Genomic DNA, 17422 nt, shown 5'->3' on the forward strand with positions numbered 1-17422 from the left:
AAAGCAGCAAGGGAAAAACAACAAATAACACACAAGGGAATCCCCATCAGGATAACAGCTGATCTCTCAGCAGAAACTCTACAAGCCAGAAGGGAGTGGCAGGACATAATTAAAGTGATGAAGGAGAGAAACCTGCAACCAAGATTACTCTACCCAGCAAGGATCTCATTCAGATTTGATGGAGAAATTAAAACCTTTACAGACAAGCAAAAGCTGAGAGAGTTCAGCACCACCAAACCAGCTTTACAACAAATGCTAAAGGAACTTCTCTAGGCAAGAAACACAACAGAAGGAATATACCTACAATAATGAACCCAAAGCAATTAAGGAAATGGGAATAGGAACATACATATCAATAATTACCTTAGGGCCTCCCTGGTGGCGCAGTGGTTGAGAGTCCGCCTGCCGATGCAGGGGATACGGGTTCGTGCCCCGGTCTGGGAGGATCCCATATGCCGCGGAGCGGCTGGGCCCGTGAGCCATGGCCGCTGGGCCTGCGCGTCCGGAGCCTGTGCTCCGCAACGGGAGAGGCCACAACAGTGAGAGGCCCGCATACCGCAAAAAGAAAAAAAAAAAAAATAATTACCTTAAATGTAAATGGACTAAATGCTCCCACCAAAAGACACAGAGTGGCTGAATGGATACAAAAACAAGACCCATATATATGCTGTCTACAAGAGACCCACTTCAGACCTAGAGACACATACAGACTGAAAGTAAGGGGATGGAAAAAGATATTCCATGCAAATGGAAATCAAAAGAAAGCTGGAGTAGCAATTCTTATATCAGACAAAATAGACTTTAAAATAAAGACTATTAGAAGAGACAAAGAAGGACACTACATAATGATCAAGGGATCGATCCAAGAAGAAGATATAACAATTGTAAATATTTATGCACCCAACATAGGAGCACCTCAATACATAAGGCAAATACTAACAGCCATAAAAGGGGAAATCGACAGTAACACAATCATAGTAGGGGACTTTAACACCCCACTTTCACCAATGGACAGATCATCCAAAATGAAAATAAATAAGGAAACAAGCTTTAAATGATACATTAAACAAGATGGACTTAGTTGATATTTATAGGACATTCCATCCAAAAACAACAGAATACACATTTTTCTCAAGGGCTCATGGAACATTCTCCAAGATAGATCATATCTTGGGTCACAAATCAAGCCTTGGTAAATTTAAGAAAATTGAAATTGTATCAAGTATCTTTTCCGACCACAATGCTATGAGACTAGACATCAATTACAGGAAAAGATATGTAAAAAATACAAACACATGGAGGCTAAACAATACACTACTCAATAACGAAGTGATCACTGAAGAAATCAAAGAGGAAATTAAAAAATACCTAGAAACAAATGACAATGGAGACACGACGACACAAAACCTATGGGATGCAGCAAAAGCAGTTCTAAGGGGGAAGTTTATAGCAATACAATCCCACCTTAAGAAACAGGAAACATTTCGAGTAAACAACCTGACCCTGCACCTAAAGCAATTAGAGAAAGAAGAACAAAAAACCCCCAAAGTTAGCAGAAGGAAAGAAATCATAAAGATCAGATCAGAAATAAATGAAAAAGAAATGAAGGAAACGATAGCAAAGATCAACCAAACTAAAAGCTGGTTCTTTGAGAAGATAAACAAAATTGACAAACCATTAGCCAGACTCATCAAGAAAAAAAGGGAGAAGACTCAAATCAATAGAAATGAAAAAGGAGAAGTAACAACTGACACTGCAGAAATACAAAAGATCATGAGAGATTACTATAAGCAACTCTATGCCAATAAAATGGACAACCTGGAAGAAATGGACAAATTCTTAGAAATGCACAACCTGCCAAGACTGACTCAGGAAGAAATAGAAAATATGAATAGACCAATCACAAGCACTGAAATTGAAACTGTGATAAAAAATCTTCCATCAAACAAAAGCCCAGGACCAGGTGGCTTCACAGGCGAATTCTATCAAACATTTAGAGAAGAACTAACACCCATCCTTCTCGAACTCTTCCAAGAACTTGCAGAGGAAGGAACACTCCCAAACTCATTCTACGAGGCCACCATCACCTTGATACCAAAACCAGGCAAGGATGTCACAAAGAAAGAAAACTACAGGCCAATATCACTGATGAACATAGATGCAAAAATCCTCAACAAAATACTAGCAAACAGAATCCAACAGCACATTAAAAGGATCATACACCATGATCAAGTGGGGTTTATTCCAGGAATGCAAGGATTCTTCAATATACGCAAATCAATCAATGTGATACACCATATTAACAAGTTGAAGGAGAAAAACCATATGATCATCTCAATAGATGCAGAGAAAGCTTTCGACAAAATTCAACACCCATTTATGATAAAAACCCTGCAGAAAGTAGGCATAGAGGGAACTTTCCTCAACATAATAAAGGCCATATATGACAAACCCACAGCCAACATTGTCCTCAATGGTGAAAAACTAAAACCATTTCCACTAAGATCAGGAACAAGACAAGGCTGCCCACTCTCACCACTCTTATTCAACATAGTTTTGGAAGTTTTAGCCACAGCAATCAGAGAAGAAAAGGAAATAAAAGGAATCCAAATTGGAAAAGAAGAAGTAAAGCTGTCACTGTTTGCAGATGACATGATACTATACATAGAGAATCCTAAAGATGCTACCAGAAAACTACTAGAGCTAATCAATGAATTTGGTAAAGTAGCAGGATACAAAATTAATGTACAGAAACCTCTGGCATTCCTGTACACTAATGATGAAAAATCTGAAAATGAAATCAAGAAAACACTCACATTTACCATTGCCACAAAAAGAATAAAATATCTAGGAATAAACCTACCTAAGGAGACAAAAGACCTGTATGCAGAAAATTATAAGACACTGATGAAAGAAATTAAAGATGATACAAATAGATGGAGAGACATACCATGCTCCTGGATTGGAAGAATCAATATTGTGAAAATGACTCTACTACCCAAAGCAATCTACAGATTCAATGCAATCCCTATCAAACTACCACTGGCATTTTTCACAGAACTAGAACAAAAAATTTCAAAATTTGTTTGGAAAAACAAAAGACCCCGAATAGCCAAAGCAATCTTGAGAACGAAAAACGGAGCTGGAGGAATCAGGCTCCCTGACTTCAGACTATACTACAAAGCTACAGTAATTAAGACAGTGTGGTACTGGCATAAAAACAGAAAGATAGATCAGTGGTTCAGGATAGAAAGCCCAGAGATAAACCCACGCACATATGGCCAACTTATCTTTGATAAAGGAGGCAGGAATGTACAGTGGAGATAGGACAGCCTCTTCAATAAGTGGTGCTGGGAAAACTGGACAGGGACATGTAAAAAGTTGAGATTAGATCATTCCCTAACACCATACACAAAAATAAGCTCAAAATGGATTAAAGACTTAAATGTAAGGCCAGACACTATCAAACTCTTAGAGGAAAACATAGGTAGAACACTCTATGACATAAATCACAGCAAGATCCTTTTGGACCCACCTCCTAGAGAAATGGAAATAAAAACAAAGATAAACAAATGGGACCTAATGAAACTTCAAAGCTTTTGCACAGCAAAGGAAACCATAAACAAGACCAAAAGACAACCCTCAGAATGGGAGAAAATATTTGCAAATGAAGCAACTGACAAAGGATTAATCTCCAAAATTTATCAACAGCTCATGCAGCTCAATAGCAAAAAAACAAACAACCCAATCCAAAAATGGGCAGAAAACTTTAATAGGCATTTCTCCAAAGAAGATATACAGACTGCCAACAAACACATGAAAGAATGCTCAACATCATTAATCATTAGAGAAATGCAAATCAAAACTACAATGAGATATCATCTCACACCAGTCAGAATGGCCATCATCAAGAAATCTAGAAACAATAAATGCTGGAGAGGGTGTGCAGAAAAGGGAACACTCTTGCACTGCTGGTGGGAATGTGAATTGGTACAGCCACTATGGAGAACAGTATGGAGGTTCCTTAAAAAACTACAAATAGAACTACCATATGACCCAGCAATCCCACTACTGGGCATATACCCTGAGAAAACCATAATTCAAAAAGAGACATGTACCAAAATGTTCATTGCAGCTCTATTCACAATAGCCCGGAGCTGGAAACAACCTAAGTGTCCATCATCGGATGAATGGATAAAGAAGATGTGGCACATATATACAATGGAATATTACTCAGCCATAAAAAGAGACGAAACTGAGCTATTTGTAATGAGGTGGATAGACCTAGAGTCTGTCATACAGAGTGAAGTAAGTCAGAAAGAGAAAGACAAATACCGTATGCTAACACATATATACGGAATTTAAAAAAAAATGTCATGAAGAACCTAGGGGTAAAAGGGGAATAAAGACACAGACCTACTTGAGAATGGACTTGAGGATATGGGGAGGGGGAAGGGTAAGCTGTGACAAAGCGAAAGAGAGGCATGGACATATATACACTACCAAACGTAAGGTAGATAGCTAGTGGGAAGCAGCCGCAGAGCACAGGGAGATCAGCTCGGTGCTTTGTGACCGCCTGGAGGGGTGGGATGGGGAGGGTGGGAGGGAGGGAGATGCATGAGGGAAGGGATGTGGGAACAGATGTATATGTATGACTGATTCACTTTGTTATAAAGCAGAATCTAATAAAAAAAAAGAAAAAAAAAAGAAATAAAGCTCCTGTAAACTTTAAAAAAAAAAAAAAGATTTGACAGGCATTTCTTTTCACTGGTTCTCACTATGACTTGGCACAAAGAAGGTTACTTCACATGGTGATGTAAATTAGCTCAGGATTCTTGAAGGCAAATATTTCAAACAGTACGTGTAATACTTTAGGATGATGGTCTGTATATCGAGAAAAAGAACTATATTTCTCCTGGGAATCTTTTAGAGGAACTCTAGGTTAGGGCACTTGAAAATGAGGTTTTGGTTTCCATTCTCTTTAGCACCACCTCAATAGGGTGCAATTTCATTCTTAAAAATGTTTGTAAGATATCAAATTTTTTGCAATTAAGTATGTTATATATTCTTACCTGGGAGAGTATTTTTAAAAATCTGTTTATTACTTGCTTGACTTTATGCTTAATCCTTTTTTTAACGTTTTATTTTATATTGGAGTGTAGTTGGTTAACAACGTTGTGCTAGTTTCAGGTGTACAGCAAAGTGATTCAGTTATACACGTACATGTATCTATTCTTTCTCAAATTCTTTTCCCATTTAGGTTGTTACATACTATTGAGCAGAGTTCCCTGTGCTATACAGTAGGTCTTTGTTGGTTATCCATTTTAAGTATAGTAGTGTGTGCATATCAACCCCAAACTTGGAAGAGTTTTTTGATTGTAGCTGTTTAGGTAGGGCTACATGGAGAATTGTAGAGTTTTTAGAGTTGGAAGCAGCCTGAGGTATTGTTGAGTTATCTTCTCCTTCGTGTTCTTTCTTTCTCTCACAGAGCTGTACAGAAGTTCACCAACTTGTCCAAATTGCCCAGCTTGGTAGTATTGAATAATTCTTTTAATTTAATACCCCATGCCCAATTCTGTTTAGATTCTTCACTCATTAAGCATCCAAAGCCTAAGTTTCTTTGTCCTGTCAATTCCTCACAAATTTATTGTTTCTTCGTCTAAAAAGTATAAAAGCTGCCTGCTTTGTCCACTTCTTAGGTCCCATTTCTATAAGACCTTGGTGTGCACAAATTAAAATTAGTTTCTTTTTCTCCTGTTAATCTGTCTTGTGTCAATTTTATTATTAGTGCAGCCACAAGGACTCAAGAGGGGTAGAGGGGGAAATTTGCCCTCCCCAACAATGCATAAAGGTGAGAGAGCCTTAAAACCATGGAGAATTACCTAGACACAGGACCTAGATGGCTGAGGTGTTCAGGAATTTTCTTTTCCTAACTGACTCTGGGTGAGGGTGGAAAACGCCCCCAGTGAGAATCTGGGGGCAAATAAGTGTTAAAAAAATTATCCTGGTACTTCTTTTCATGAAGAAACAGAAAGGTTCTAGCATGCTAAAAACCAAACCCCTGATTTATAAAGGGGTTGAATTCTACTTTGCTATTGCAAAGAAGAAAGGATAAAAATATCCATTTTGAATAAATCTCTGCATATTGTGCCCCATTTCTCTCTTCCTCTCTTGCCTGCAGGTTTATGGTCCCAGCAGCCTTGATTACTTCCTGATGCTCACTTTGTTTATTTATCTTGAGCTCCACTCTGTACCTCTCTCTGGGCCCAACTTGTTTGATGCATCATAAATATTAATGAGCTAATCTTTCCTACTGAAAACAATGAAGAGGAGGAAGTATTTGGGTCTTCTCTCTGTCTCTAAATGTCTCCCCAAATGAGTCTCAATTCACCAAATAGAGGCTTTGGATTAAAACAAGCCGTCCTTACCTATATGGGAAAAGGATCCAAAAAAAAGTGGAGATATATATATATATATATATATATATATATATAAAACTGATTCACTTTGCTGTACACCTGCAACTAACACAACATTGTAAATCAACTATACTCCAATAAAAGTAAAAAACTAAAAACAAAGACCAAGAAAACCAAGCCATCCTTGAGACAGTTCTGAAAAGGGAAGTATCAGGCACTCACTTATGAGTGTGAAACACTTAGACTGTTTTTCTTCCAACACCAAGTTGAAAGCTACACTTAGGAAGAGATTCATCTATTTGTGAGTGGGGAAGGGGTCGTTGTGGCTCACAGGGGAGCTTTTGGCAGGTCAGAAGGCACCAGAGAATTGCTGATGGAGCTGGTATGCTGGCGCTGGGAGGGGGATGAGGAGGCTGGTGATTTAGTCCAGAGTAAGAGGCGCTTCTTTAATTAAGAAATAATTGTATGGACATTACAATTTCTGCTCCTTTGTATTTATTAGATCCTATGTATAGTAATCCTGTGTGTTTATTAGAAAATCCTCCTGAAATAGCCTGGTGAGACTTTTGTCCTTTCATTTAAAGAGCTGTCTGGTGGGGGAAAAAATGATGCACAGCAAATTAGAGGTTTGCACAGGGGAACTTTTGCCCTGGCCAGCTGTGCCATTAACTTTTCACCTGGTGGCTAATTGCCTGTGGATCTCAGAAGCTGAAGCTAATTAGAAATCTCAGTAAATGGGACATTCTGAAAGTCTTTAGGAAACTTTTGTTTCCCTCCCTAGGCAAATTTTGCTTACCTTTACCTTTTTCTGTTATGAAAGAAAGTATGATCTAAAGGTCCTAACATAAGTAGATCTCCAAGATATATTAAGTCAACAAAATAAGTTTCAGGACTAAGCCTTAAGTATGATACACACACACACACACACACACACTGCTATAGATCCTCTATAAGTAAATACTTGAATATATGTATGCAAAGCAGCTGTCTCATGAGGTTGTTATGAGGATTAAAAAAAGATGATGGGTATAAAATTCCTAGAACAATGCCTAGCACAGTGTAAATATGTCACAAGTGTTAGCTATTACTATGATGTAATGCATTTAGAATGACTTGTACTGAACTTGTAGCCAAACTTGTAACAGTGGGGTGGGGTAGATGGATGGATTGGACTGTAGCCTGATCTTTAATGTTTCAATACTTTTGCAATAAGGAAATATGTTCACAAATTACTTATAGAATTAAAAAGGAATTTAATAGATCTTAAAATAAAAGCAGATATCCTGAATAAAAATTTAAGAGATATATCACAAGCAGGGCTGCCATTGGACCTGGGCGGAGGGGATCCTGCCCTGAGCCCCGTGTTCTAGAGAGTCCTGCATCTCAGAGAACACATGGGCAATTCTGCCACTTAGGAACTGGTACCCAACATGGGTATGGTATGATTTAATGCTAATTAAAAACCCAAACACCTGCTTTTGTGACTAGCTCCATTCAGGCCCCAGGGAAACGCTTCTCCATGCCTCTTGCCCTTGAACAAAGGCAACTGCCCCCAAATGCCAGGAAGGGTGAGGCTTGTGCTGCTGCCTGTGTGGGAGCTGCTTTGTTGCATAAGGATGATTTGAGCAGCAGAGCAGTAAGGTAAAGAAGAGACAATTTAATTAATTTATCTTTAATTAACATAATGGATTCTTGCATAAAGAGTTATTGTTTCCCAGTAGTGCCAGCATTTGTTTTCTTGCTTCTCTTTGTGTTCCAATTCTTGCTTCCAGAGGTACTCACAAATTAGCGCAGTATTTGCAGTAGTTATGCACGGCAGCTGAGGAATATTCTGCAATATTAAAACAATGCATATATTCTTAAATTTGTATATATGGCGGTCTAGATATAACATCATGAAGCATGATGTCTATTTTTTATATAGGCAACTAGATGGAAATTGAATGCTAGAATTATGAATAGTTTTACTTCTATAAAATATATTTAATATGTTTTGATTACATTTTCAAAAAATTAAATGACTAGTTTTAAGAACTTTTGACTTAAAAATTTTATCTTCATTAATTAAAAGTTTTATTTTGGGGCCTCCCTGGTGGCGCAGTGGTTGAGAGTCCGCCTGCCGATGCAGGGGATGCGGGTTCGTGCCCCGGTCTGGGAGGATCCCATATGCCGCGGAGCGGCTGGGCCCGTGAGCCACGGCCGCTGGGCCGGCGCGTCCGGAGCCTGTGCTCCGCAACGGGAGAGGCCACAACAGTGAGAGGCCCGCATACCGCAAAAAGAAAAAAAAAAAAAAAAAAAAAAAAAAAAAAAGTTTTATTTTGTCTATAGATACCCTACTCCCCCACCACTTTGGAATGTTTTTATTCAAAAACCCTATTTTGAAACCATAAAAATAATTTTAATTTTCAAATTTTAATGTTTTCTTTTAATTAAATCAATTTTATTGAGAAAAATTTACATAAAATAAAGTGCAGCAATTTTAATTGCGGTGAATTTTATGAATGTATACAAATAACCACCACCAAGATCAAGACAGAATATTTCCATCACGTCCAACTTCCTTGTGCCGTTAATTGTCAATTCCTCTCTCTACCTCAAGCCCCAGGCAATAACTGATCTGTTTCTATCACTATAGATTTGATTACATTTTCTAGAATTTAACATTATATGGAATCATGCAGGATATATGTATTTTGTGCCTGGCTTCTTTCTTCCTGCATAATATTTTTGAGATTCATCTATGCTGTGTGTATCAGTAGTTTGCTAATTTTTTTTTTTTTTTTTTTTTTTTTTTGGCCACACCACACAGCTTGCAGGATTTCAGATTTCAGTTCCCTGACGAGGGATTGAAACTGGGCCACGGAAATGAAAGCCCGGAATCCTAAGCACTAGGCAACCAGACTCCCAAGTTTGCTCATTTTTATTGCAGACTAGTAGTCTTTTGCATGGGTATACCAAAATTTGTTGATCTGTTCACCTATTGATGGCTATTTGGATATTATGAGTTTTGAGCTCTTGTGAGTAAAGCTACTTTGAACATCTGCATGCAAGTTTTGTGTGAACATATGCATTCATTTCTTTTGGGTAAGTAACTAGGATTGGAATTGCTGGTTCTTATAGTATCTGGTATATTAACTTAATAAGAAACTGTCTTATATCATTTTACACTCTCATCAGCAATGTGTAAGTGTTAAGTTGCTCCACATCTTTGTCAACATTTGTTACTGTCAATCTTTTTAAATTTTAGCCATTTAGTGGGTGTGTAGTCATATCTCATTGTGATTTTAATTTATATTTCCCTGATGATTAATGTGCTTATCTGCCACTCATATATCCTCTTTGGTGAAGTGTCTATTCAAATCTTTTGACCATTTGTCTTCTTCTTATTGAGTTGTAAGGGCTCTTTTATATATTTTGGGGAGATATAAGTTTTGTAAATATTTTCTTGCAGCCTGTGGCTTGTCTTTTTATTGTCTTAAAGTGTTTTTTGAAGCAAAATATTTAAATTTTGATGCAGTCCCCTTTATCGATTTTTAAAAAAATGGTTTGCTGTATTTTTTTAAAAGATGTATTTATTATTTATTTTATTTTATTTATTTTTGGCTGTGTCGGGTCTTAGTTGCAGCACGCGGGATCTTTGTTGAGACATGCGGGAACTTTCGTTGTGGTGCGCAGTCTTCTCTCTAGTTGTGGCATGCAGGTTTTCTCTTCTCTAGTTGTGGAGTGCAGGTGCCAGAGCGCATTCACTCTGTAGTTTGTGGCACATGGGCTCTAGGTGAGGCTCAGAGCTCAGTAGTTGTGGCGTGGAGCTCAGTAGTTGTGGCATGTGGGTTTAGTTGCCCCGCGGCATGTGGGATCTTATTTCCCTGACCAGGGATCAAACCCAAGTTTCCTACATTGTAAGGAGAATTCTTTACCATTGAACCACCAGGGAAATCCCTTGATTTTTTAAAATTTAAAAAACAGTTCCTGCTTTTTGTGTCTTAAGAAATCTTGGCCTAATTTAAACCCTAAAATTTTCTTCTGTTTTCTTTTATAAGTTTTATAGCATTAGACTTCATGTTTAGGTCTATGATATGTTTTGAGTTATTTTATTCTGTGTGGTACGAGGTAAAGTTTGAAGTGTGCGTTTTTTTTTTTCTTTGCGTATGGATGACCAATTGCTCCAGGATCATTTCTGAAAAGATTGTTCTTTTTTACCCATTGAATTGCCTTGGCAACTTTGTTAAAACCCAACTGATCATATATGTATATGTATAATTCTGAACCATATTTTATTTCATTGATATCTATGTTTATCCTTTTGTAAATGCTACTCTATCTTAAATGACTGAAGTTTGGGAAGATACTAAACAGGAGAATAAAAAGCCTCAGGGACCTCAGAAATAAAACTCTAATGAATGAATGACAAGTGGCCGGTGTGTACTTCAGGGCATCCCAAATCACACTGATGATCTCATTTGCAGTGAAGAGAATTTCTAGTCTGGGATTAAACCTTCAGGTAAGTTTTTCTATAAGGGGACTCTGTGACATCCAAACTCAGGGGTACCTGTGTATTTAGGGACACCTAAAATAAATCAAACCTTAGACAATGACACTGAGCTTGGAGATATGAAATGGCAGGAAGTTAGTGCTTGCTGCCCATCAGAGGTGACATGTTAGGGGTTAAATTTCAACCTCTCTGCAGGACTCCTTCTTATCAGGTAAAGAAAGATGGGGTAGGTATCCCTCTTGCTGATATGAAAAGTAAAAATATTTATTGCTCTGTTTACCAGATGTCTAAGATCCAATTCTACAGTCTTTGATTGACAGTGTGACCCTTACCTGTGATGCATCCCAGTTTCAGTGGATAGGACAACATAATTGTGTATTTATTTGCCACCTGCCTTTCATAGAAGCAGGTTGAACTCAGGAGCTGAGTACAAAGCTGAATCAGGTCAGAAGGGCATCAGTGTTCATAGTCTGAATCCATTTCCCCAGAGCACATGGTCTATTTCAGGAGACAAAGACATGATTAACCAAGCTGGCCCCTGGTTCCTTCGGAAAACACAGAGCAAGAGTGTCACGGCAGGGCACACAGAAAAGGTGGGCGGGTCACATGATATACTACTTGGCAAGTTATCTGAGCCTCAGCTGTTCCCTTCCCCAACATCAACATGGAAAATGGAGCATTCACAACCATTTTGTTCCACTTACTGAAGCGTGCTAATAGATTTTTGTTGACTTGAATTGTCCTGCACTGCATTCCTTCACCAATCAATCCATTACACAAAATTCTACCCCCGTCTTCAAGTGGCAACGTGGTAGCACAGTTAACAGGGGCTCTGTTCTTTAGAGCAGAGAGTCCCATTTTTGCTTGTGTCCTGTCCTATCTTATCTAGCCTTCCCTAGGCGCATGTCTGGGAGATGAGGGTTACCATTCCTGAAAACTATCTTTTGATTGTTATCAATCAGTTTATTCTGAAAGCATTTCCACCCCCCATTTTTTGTGAAATTGATTAAGACTGGCTAAGTAAAATTAGGAAACATTAAAACTCTGAACGAATCATGGTGGAAAAAGAACCCCCAAGTAGTAAATTTATCTTAGAGTATACTTCCAATGAATTTATATCTCAAATGAAAAATAATGTGTAGCATGAGGTTTTCCCCTAAAATAAAAAACTTCGTATGGATGTGCATAGGTGTGTGTTTGTACAGGGCATGTGTGTGAGTGTGTGTGTGTGTGTGTGTGTTTACGGTCAGGGGGCTCTCCCCAACACTGATGTTACCTCAAGAATATTAGGCTAGTTATTAGCACTGAAATTGACCTTGAAGTTCACCTAACATCAAACCTTTAATTTTATTTTTATTTTTTTTTTGCGGTATGCGGGCCTCTCACTGTTGTGGCCTCTCCCGTTGCGGAGCACAGGCCCCGGACGCGCAGGCTCAGCGGCCATGGCTCATGGGCCTAGCTGCTCCGTGGCATGTGGGATCTTCCCGGACCAGGGCACAAACCCATGTCCCCTGCATCGGCAGGCGGACTCTCAACCACTGCGCCACCAGGGAAGCCCAAAACCTTTAATTTTATAGGTAGGGAAATGGTCCAGAGTGATGAAGTGACTGTCCTAAGGTCCCACAGCCTCTACGTGGCAGTGGCCAGAGATGCTCAGTTCCATGGTTTTAGTCTTTTTAGGGGTTCCCTCACCTTGTGTAAAATGTGCATGGCATAGGCTTTGTTTAAAACTGTTTCTTTTCAAAAAGCTATCTTTCTCCTATTAGAGTTTGGCTTACCATCCTTATTTGCCCGGGACTCACAGGGTCTTTGGGACTCAGGATTTTATGCTAAAACTGGGGAAGTCCAGAAAAACCAGCATGACTTGATGACCCTACTGCAAGGGTTGGAGCTTTTCACCTGAATGGTTTTGTCATATGTTTCCTGGTGACATGTGGCTTCTGGCCCATGCTACATGAAAGGAAACAGATGACTCTGTTCTATGGCAAAGAAGAGACAAACTGTGACTCTCTTTGGGTTGTGAGCACCCAAATCCTGCTCCCCTAAAACCAGTCCTGTCTGTCCTTTCAGGCCCAGTCACCTCCTTTCCCACCCTCCCTGACCAGTATAGTGGTTTCCAGAAACCTCACTGATCGGCAGTACCGATTTCTGTACAAATCATTTCACCCTATGCCATCTAGTACCGTTGTCTATGATTTCATGTGGACGGGTTTTATCTCATCAGAGATCTTGTAAGACCCTTGAAGCAGGATGTCAGGCCACCGTGTTCCGGGCAGGTGAGTATCATGGACTCCGGAGCCCGTCTGGGTTGGAACCCTGGTGCTGTGCACTTTGTTAGTGAGGTGATCTGGGCAAGTCTCATAACCTCTCTGGATCTCAGTTTACTTCTGTAAAATGGAGGATAATAGTGCCCACCCCTAAGGGTGTCATGAGAATTAATCGATACCCATAGATCGCATACAGCAGCACCCAACACATGGCACATCAGCAGCTATGAGTGAGGTCTCAGTAGATTCTATGTTGACTGATTTGAATGCATATTCAGATGGCTAATTCCCTTACGCTTTAACTTTCTCTTGCAAGCTTTGCATTTTAAAAGTGAGCCTGGCTGTGGAGAACACTCTTTGCTTTCCAGGCTGTTAAAGAATATGGGGATATATGTATATGTACAGCTGATTCACTTTGTTATCAAGCAGAAACTAACACACCATTGTAAAGCAATTATACTCCAATAAAGACATTAAAAGAAAAAAAGAAAAAGAAAATAAGTGGGGAAAAAAAAAAGACTTGTGTCTGGCTCATTAGAATTCTAACTTAAGTGGGGCTTACCTTGAAATAGAATCTTTAAGCACAAGGCTGACTCATAGCGTCTGCTTGAAGATTACTCTATATAAGTAATGCTTTTCCATCTTTGAACTGACCATTTAATGTAAGCATGTTATCAATTAAAAATAGTTTAAAAGCATGTTAAAAGGACAACTAATTTTAATTCATTGAAATGGATCTTTATTTTATTTGATACATAATTTGAATTTTATGGCCAAAATAAATGCTTAAATCTGATAGTTAGGGCTTCCCTGGTGGCACAGTGGTTAAGAAGCCGCCTGCCAATGCAGGGGACACAGGTTTGAGCTCTGGTCCGGGAAGATGCCACATGCTGCGGAGCAACGAAGCCCGTATGCGACAACTACTGAAGCCTGCAAGCCTAGAGCCCATGCTCCGCAACAAGAGAAGCCACTGCAGTGAGAAGCCTGTGTACCTCAATGAAGAGTAGCCCCCGCTCCGCTCACTGCAGCTAGAGAAAGCCTGCGTTCAGCAACAAAGACCCAATGTAGCCAAAAATAAATAAATAAAATAAATAAATTTAAAAAAAATCTGATAGGTAATTGAAATAGAATATGTGCTTCACAGGAACTTAAATTTTAATTTTTTATATACCTTGGTGTAATTAATAAAACATTTCTTACAGCAGAATTGCACAACTGCACAATTTCATGAGCTCCCTGAGTGTCAAAGCAAATCAAACTACTTCAATCCTTATCTAAGGAATAAAACTGTTCAAATTGCAGTGGCTTGTAAATTCCTGACTTTGGAAGAAGGAATCTGTACTGTCTTTGGAAGAGGGAATAAACATTTTCTGCAATGCAAGACCGTATTCCATTCTCTTCACCTATAAGAAATCCAGCCAAAATGATGACAGTGTATGTTAATGTAGTGGCCGCTGTACTTGCCTGCCCTGCCCCCTTTACCTCTTCCTCTGTTAATGGACCACCTCCCCCTTCCTTGGGGTACAGCCCTTTCTCCCCTGCAACCGTAATACTGAGGGCTGCCCTTCATAGTACTCCACCTTCCTGACCACTGCAGTGGGCACCTGATCAACCTGGGCCCTGCATCTCTGTATGAGTTTCCCAGGGCTGCTGTAACAAAATATCACAAACCAGGTGGCTTACCATAACAGAAACTTACTCTCTCACCGTTAGAAGTCGGAAATCAAGATGTTGGCAAGGTTGGCACCTTCTGGAGGCACTGAGGGAGAATCTGCTCCACGCCTTTCATGTAGCTTCCGGTAGTTGCTGGCAATCCTTGGTTTGTAGATTCATTACTCTAATCTCTGCCTCTGTCATCACATGGTGTTCTCCCTGTGTGTGTATATCTGTGTCCAAATTTCCCTCATCTTATAAGGACACCAGTCATTGGATTAGGTCCCATTCGAATCCAGTATGACCTCATCTTAACTTGATTACATCTGCAATGACCCTGTTTCTAAACAAGGTCAGATTCACATGATACCAGGAATTAGGACTTGAACATGTCTTTTGGGGGACACAATTCAACCCACCACACCTTTTTTCCCATAGTGATTGGTCCAATGATAATCATGGTACCCAAACTGGGCCAGTTGGAGTCGCCCCCTTGAAGGTTCTAATCGGAGCTTCGGGGGACATTCTTGCTTTTTGCTTGAGAGAAACATGATGATGCTGCTGGCCATCATGATTCCAGCCTGGGGAGAAACTTGTCTGAGAGAATGAAGCCCAGGAGCAGAGAAAAGCAGAGAGAGGAGGAGACAGTCTTGACGATGTTCAGATCATTACATCCAGACTCACCTTTCCTTGGTTTGCTCACATGAGCCATTAAACATGTCTGAGGACTTCCCTGGTGGCTCAGTTGTTAAGAATCCGCCTGCCAATGCAGGGGACACGGGTTCGAGCTCTGGTCCGGGAAGATCCCACCTGCTGTGGAGCAACTAAGCCCATGTGCCTCAGCTACTGAGCCTGGGCTCTAGATCCTGCGAGCCACGACCACTGAGGCCCGTGCTCTGCAACAAGAGAAGCCACCGCAATGGAAAGCCTGTGCATCACAATGAGGAGTAGCCCCCGCTTGCCGCAACTAGAGAAAACCCGCGCACAGCAACAAAGACCCAACACAGACAAAAATAATAAATAAATTTATTTTAAAAAGTGTGAGATAATTTTTCAGTCATTCTCAACCAAAGGGCCCTAAATAATACAATTTAAAGATGTTCTAAGATTTTGTGAGGAAGGACCCTAAAATGGAAACGCTATCTCCCAGAAAGCGACTTAGCCAAGTTCACTCCAATGTGCCTGTGTTTCCTTGGCAGGTAGTGACGTGTGCGTGAAGGGCCAGCTCCCACCTTCCAGGCCACGTGGAGATGCCCACTTGCTCTGGATCGCCACAGTAGCAAGCACAAGCTCTGGCCTCATTTCATTTATTTTTCTTTTCTTCTCACAGGCTTAATCTGACCCTCTATCATTTTAATATGAATTTACGAAAGAAAATTTTCTTGATTTCCTAAGAACAAAGGAAAAATGTAGAATGATGTGCTTTTCCCAGGATGACAGAAGGAGTGCTGTAATAACACATGAGTGTCTTGTCCAGTTGCCTGATCCATTGCAAGCATACAAAGGTCACAGTGCAGTATCACTGAAAAACTCTCTGCCATCGAGTGACATTCAGCGGGCAGGAGGCTGGCCTCATGTGGCACCTGCAGGACGCTTTTGGCTGCAAATAATAACTTAAATAATAAGGAGCTTCTTATCTTACATAAGAAGAAATGCAGACATAGGGCTTCAGTGAAGTCATCAAGTCTCTGTTGCTTCCTACCTTTCAGCTCTGCCATTCTCAGCTTGTTGGTAATATTTCTCCCCATAGTTGCAAGTTAACCTTGGGAGGTCTGGGTTCTGAATGCAACAACATTCAGAAAAGGGGAGCAACATTTTCTCCCTTGCATGTCTTTTTATTGGGAAGGAAAACTTTGTGAATCCCCCCATTCCAACCCTGGACTTTCCTCCAATCCTAACAACCATGATGGAGTCTCATATTCAGGGTTGTACCAATTGCTGCAGAGGGAATTGGTTTCCCACTATGGTTTACGAATCAGCATTCACCCCTTGGGGCTGGGGAATGGCTTGTGAAGCCCAGGACACTCAATACCTGAACAAAACTGGGGGTCTATTAGCAAGGAAGGGGCGGGGGAAAGCATCAGGATCTGCCAAAGCGCTTGGAGGCCATTGATGGACACTCCAAATGCCCTGATGTCAGTCTTACCCAGCAGGCTGCCCCAGAACAACTTGGGGTAAGTGGTGCATGAGGAACTGGTAAAATATTAAAACTGACTTAGTGTTTCTTAGAAGGAAGTTGATAGTGTTAATATTTAATATACTATATTTAATATAATATATTAATATAGTTTATTTATATGATATATTTCTATAATATGTGATATATCATATATTTAATGTATTAATATTTAATATACAAAAAAGAGGGCTCAAAGTGAATGAACTAACCATTGAACTTAAGTTAATAGAAGAAAAGTAGAATAAACTCATAGGAAGAACCACAATGATGGAAGTAATAGCATAAGAACAAATATTAACAACGTAGAAAACATTAGAATAACAATAAGAATAGGAGAACATTTTTATAGAGAGGATCAACAAAGTCAATTTGTTTCTCTGAAAAGGCTAAAAAATTTTCAAGCTTTTTGTAA

This window comes from Mesoplodon mirus (assembly GCF_964341445.2).
Source record: "Mesoplodon mirus genome assembly, chromosome: 2".
In the NCBI taxonomy this organism is placed as follows: Eukaryota; Metazoa; Chordata; class Mammalia; order Artiodactyla; family Ziphiidae; genus Mesoplodon; species Mesoplodon mirus.